The following is a 6,000-nucleotide window of genomic DNA, read 5'->3' as shown; positions in this document are numbered from 1 at the left end:
CTTGGCTGTGGCATGGATCAGCTCGGCCACTTTGGTCCTATCTGCTCATTTCACATTTCCATTTGATTTCTAACCTGCCAAGTGGCTATGCCACTTGGCATAACTTCTCTTTGTTGTGATTTGTTTGTGCAGGGATCAAGAATTGATAAAAATAGACTTGGAGTTCATCACATCCAAGATCAAGTGAAGATGATCTTGTAGTATTTAGTCTAGGGTCAATACTTGTACTTTTCTTTTCATTTTCTTGCATTATTTCAATTTCACCAATTCTTGTAATGTGTTGTAATATTCATTTATTTCCATTATGAATATTGTAAAGACAATGTACCTTATGTGTTAATTAATAAAGCTCAAAGTTTTCCCTAATGAGCTTTTCTTTATTATAATTGTTCATATTGTGTATTATTGATTATTTACTTAATGTATTCTCTCATAATTGAATTATTGAGGTTTATTATTTAATGTTTGAATTTGAAATTCAAATTCCACATTGGTTTAAATTCAACCATGTCATTTGTCAAGAATTCAATCATGCAACTCTCCCCTCTCTTCTTAAAAACCCTAAACTATGAAGTGAGATGCAAGTTTGTCGCACTCTCGAAACCCTAACCCTGTAAGGTGTCGAGAGAGAAACTTGTCCCCCTTCGATGCAGTTTTTGTTTAAAAGCGCGAAATTTCCCCAGAATTTACTATGCAATGCACATCCCTTTCTAAAATCTACCCCTCGATTGTCTCTAAACCTGGGACATTACATATGGCCCATGAGAGCTATGAAAAAACTGAAAGGGATATATAATTAATTACATGCATACTTACTGGATTACAGGCATCGTTGCTGGGTTACAAGCATACTTAATGGATTACAGACAACGTTACTGGGTGACAGGCATACAGTAACGTAAGATCCGATTCAGCATGGATAGAAGCACTAACATAACAGTTTAAAGTTGTCACATTAGTCCCCCATGGACAAACGCAACATCAAAATAACAGTTCAAATGTCGAGCATCCCACCTGTTCACGATGTAATCAAGATTACTTAGTCGAAGACAGCTGCTCAATTTTGTCAACGGTCACGAGCAACTTCCCAAGCTTTGCAAACACCCAACTCTGCATAGCTTCCTTTTCTCTTGCAATGCTGGCCATCTGATCAATTTTAGAGTTCTAGATCTGAATAATATCGTGCAACTCTGCTATTGTACTCTTCTCTCTCTCTAGTTCTGCAGCAAGCTTGCTCTTTCTGACTCGACAAGGCTGAGAGGGCTGATGCACAACCCCAACGTTCCGAAGAAAAGTAGGTTGGGAGATTTGCTTTTACAGGACATCATGTACAACCTGAGCCTCAGTCTTGCGTCCTCCATCAGCTGTTTGTACAGACAGCTCATGTTCCATCTCAGCCTTGTTTTACAAAGAAACATGGTTATGAGATGCAACATAATATAACCTTCACATTAGTGATGACTCTTTGAAAGCTGCCTTACAATTGCATTCTTAGTGGGGGTGGAGAAGCCCGTATTTCAGCTCAAGTGGCACTCCTTGAACATATCCAAAGGACCGAGTTCTTTGCCGTTGTACTTCTCCCCCTTCAAAAAGGCAAATATTAAGAGGCCTTCTTAAAGGTTCTATTAGGATATGGTAATAAAAGAGTTTGCATCCACACATAAACTACAGTTTGTGCTAGCAACAATGCAAATGAAAGGTCATAGACGCAACGGCTACCAAAATAGGAATTTAGTTCAACTGTTCATCACATTATTGTCAAATACATTGGAAAGTCACAATCATAAAAATAATATCACAATTGGATACCCAAACATGTTATTGTCAAATACATACAATACAATAAGTGCCATTGAAAAAAATATCTAGCACATGCATTGGGCAAAAAACAAACTTATATAGTAATCTAACGAAAAACATCAATCACGGTTATTTGTTGACAAGTCTTGACTTACCAAGCTCTCCAGATAAGCTTCATAGTTGTGTGGCCCAGTAGTGTGATGAAAAAGAACCTTAGCACGATTTTATCTTTTTTGATTACTGATTTCCTGAAATGGAAGGTATAGTTAGTAACAATACTAATTATTAAGCTTAATGCACTAGCCAGTGGAAACCAAAAAGTCCAAACTGACGAGAAGGTCTAGGCAATTCACTTATCCACTTCAACACCCATAAGCATGCACACTACAGCATCTTCAATTTTGTAAGGATTTGACCTTAATCTTGGGATCCGTCCAGTGCTGCACAAGCTCGTTCCACTCAACGTCATTCATCGAACTGACGGGGCTTTCTTTGGGCACATCACAGAGAGGAAGGCAATCGAAGTACTTTCTTTTAAGGACATGTCGTTGATGCTGAACACCTAACTGAAGATACCTCCTACATGCTGCTTTTACTAGTGAAGCATTTATATCCATATCAAATCTTACCTACAGATTAGTGACATGAAAGAACAGGCATAAGAATGAAAATCTCTTAAATCAGCTGTATATAAACATTACAGTCGGGCAAAGGGCCTACAGTATATACTTACCCCAACTTTGTTGTAATAGTCCGAGAGGAGCCTAGTGTCCCCCTTGTACTTCCTCCAGTGCGAACACACAGGCACATGGTTCTTGACAGTCTTGTAACATTCAGTTGCAAACTTTGCAGCGATTATAGCTGACACTGGCCTTATCCTCCCTTTTGGAATGACCACTAGCAGTTTGCCAGCCGGTGATCGGTACAATCTGCTTAGTACTTCTCCCATGTTTTTTCTCCTTCCCACTACACATATAGACAACTTGTGAGGTAATAATGATGATACTACAAATAAAACATGGAAGAAACAGGCAAAATACACCAAACATGCCTTTAACCCCATTACTAGGCAGGGTAGCCTCATCATGTTGAGCAAGGTGAGGAGTTCCATAGCTTTCAACATTCATGAGATTGGTGGCATCGATCCGGTCAGTGACTATGTCCACAAGGACATGCCCCATAGCATAATTTTCTGTGTCCATGGGAGGCAAACCTGAGTGTGGTCATCGTGCATCCAAACAAAACATAAATGCAAAGATAGAAGTTCCGAGTACTTGGGTATTCCAATTCATTTTAGAAAGCTCATGAATTCTGATTGGTATCCAGTGGAAACCCGATTTGAGAGCAAGTTGGGATGCTGGAAAGGGAAATTACTATCCTATGGGGATAGGTTAGTCCTTATCAATTCAGTTTTAACTAGCATACCAATGTTCATGTTGTCTTTCCTACAAATACATGTTGGGGTAAGGAAACTGTTGGACTTTTATAGATCACGATTCTTTTGGCAATCTGATGAACAAAAAAAGAAATATAGACTTACGAAATGGAATATTGGATGCAGACCTAAGGATCAAGGGGGCTTAGGTATTGAGGTTCTCGAAATGAAGAATAGATGTTTATTGAGTAAATGGCTTTTTAAACTTCTTAATGAAGACGGGGTGTGGCAAGAATTGCTACATGGCAAATACTTAAGACAGAAGACCCTATCTGAGGTCCAAGCTAAGCCTACTGACTCTCCTTTTTGGAAGGGATTAATAGGGGTTAAAGATGATTTCATTTCTAGAGTTTTTTTTTAAAAGTAGGTAATTGGACAAGCACCCGTTTCTTGGAAGACATTTGGCTAGGGAAAGTGTCTTTAGCTCAACAATATCCCTCCTTATATAATAGTGTGCATCACAAAAATGTAACAGTAGCTCATGTGTTAGCTCGAACCCCTCTGAACAGTTTCCGGCGGGTTTTGACTGGAAACAAATGGACGTCATGGTTACAATTGTGTCGCAAATTAATGACGGTAAACTTGAATGAAGAAAAAGATCTTTTTGTTTGGAATCTATCACCAAATGGATTGTTTACGGTCAAGTCTATGAATGAGGATCTTATGAATGACCACACCCCTTTTTGCGAAAGTATCTATGGAAGGTTAAAATTCCTCTTAGGATAATTTTTTTCATGTGGTTTCTGAGTAATAAGGTACTATTAACTAAAGATAACTTAGCCAAAAGACAATGGAATGGGTGTACGAAATGTGTCTTCTGTGGAGATGAGAAAACTATCCAACACCTTTTCTTTCAGTGTCCTTTAGCTAAACTTCTTTGGCGTATAGTAAATTTCACATATGATCTTCCTCCTCCAACCAATACTACTAATATGATTGGTAACTGGTTGAACGGAGTAGATAGGCGATCTAATGCTTTTATCTGTATAGGGGTTTCTGCCTTGTGTTGGTCTATCCATATGGTGTCTCATTGGGTCTAGCTTTGGGCTCTCCTCTCAACAGAGGGACAACGGGATGCCATGGTTTCTGGATGCACGCGGCTCCAGATGGTCGCTCAGGATATTTGGTGCCAGGCTGGATGGTGTCACACTAGGAGACTACTTTGAGTTGTCAGGGTAGTTTTTTGCTTTCTCGCTAGTTGATTTTTGTATCAACCTATGGCGATGTTCGAGTTGTAACACACTACTGTACTTGAATTTTTTTTAATAAATGGCCGTGTGCATCATCATGATGCAGAAGCCGGGGTTATATCCCCATTTCAAAAAAAGAAGTTCAGAGTACAGCATGCTAGATGCAGTAAGAACTTAGTGGTACAACTTGCCTTCAATGATAGAAGGGTTTAGACGAAGAGATCTACGACACATTGAGATTGGATTTGATTTTAGTCTAGCAGGTGGCGTGTCTGGCGATGATCTTTTGGCGCTCATCTGGGACGTGATTCCAACTGGAGGCATCAGGTTAGCCATGTTGCAGTTGCTGGCGGCATGATACTTATTTCCCTTTTAAAAAGTAAAACATGGATAAATGAAGCGACCATGACAACGATGAATTGGCATTAGCAATCAAACATAAATAGGACAAGGCACGATGGGATGAAGGAAATAGCACCTTAGCTATCGAGAGATCAGGGGAGGTCTCTATCATATCGCATAATAAGAGTTCAAGATCTGAATCTCCTTCGGACGACTGAGATGCTGATATTATCTTGCTGCCCTTAGCTGCTGAGCCACCCCTTTTAATATCCTTTAACGCGGTTTCAGCAGCGGCTGCTACAACTTCTCAATACGGGAACCTCCAAGTTTTGCAGTGCTCCTTCTGACATTCTGCTTGTTGCTCCTATTTTCACTGTGTTTGGTGCCTAAGATATTACGGACAGGCAAAAATTCGTAGATTGTGATGCCAGTGATGAATAAAAGGGGAAAATCGAACATATGCACTAGTTTAATTTTTTCGATAAAAAGAAAATATTAATATAACGGAGATACCAATTACACCCAGCCTCTGCAACAACATAATGCCCTAATGGCATAAAGGATGCACACAACCAAAAAAAGAGAGAAGAATTACAGAAAATAAAAGCCCCGCTACAGAGATAGAAAACATGAAACAGCAACAGTGAAACCACCAAGACAACACCAGAAGATCAGCTTCTCCATAAGCGATGCATCCAAGAGATGCACTAGTCTAATGAACTAATGTGTCTCAACTTCTTCTAAATACGGATGTATCTAGAACTAAAATACATATAGATATATTCGTATCTAGAAAAAAATGGTACACTTATTATTGGACGGAGGTAGTACAAACTAACAAAATAGCTACCACCAACAATCTATTCTCTAGACATCGACCCACCGACAAAGTAATACGAAGTACTGCATAGTAATCGACCAACATACGCGCACCGCAAGAAACAAACAAACTAACTAGCTGCGGAAAATGGAAAATATTACCAAATCCTGGCGTCATGGTGTGTGAAACCATTCTGAAGAAACGGTGAAGATGTTTCCTGGACGATGGATGGCCACGGTGTGTCCGTAACGAGGCGGCGATGTGTCCGGCGAACGGCACGGTGAAGTAGTGGGGTGGGAGAGCTGGGTAGACGTGTCCGGAGGCAGATCTAGGGTTCGATGAAATGGGGAAACTGGGTTTAAGATGACTCGGCTGAGTTCAGATTTGAACTGCTTGTTATGGCGCCATCGAAT

Source organism: Lolium perenne, chromosome 7 (genome assembly GCF_019359855.2).
Source record: "Lolium perenne isolate Kyuss_39 chromosome 7, Kyuss_2.0, whole genome shotgun sequence".
Taxonomy (NCBI): Eukaryota; Viridiplantae; Streptophyta; class Magnoliopsida; order Poales; family Poaceae; genus Lolium; species Lolium perenne.
The sequence above is the reverse complement of the archived record's forward strand: the minus strand, read 5'-3'. Positions refer to the sequence as shown.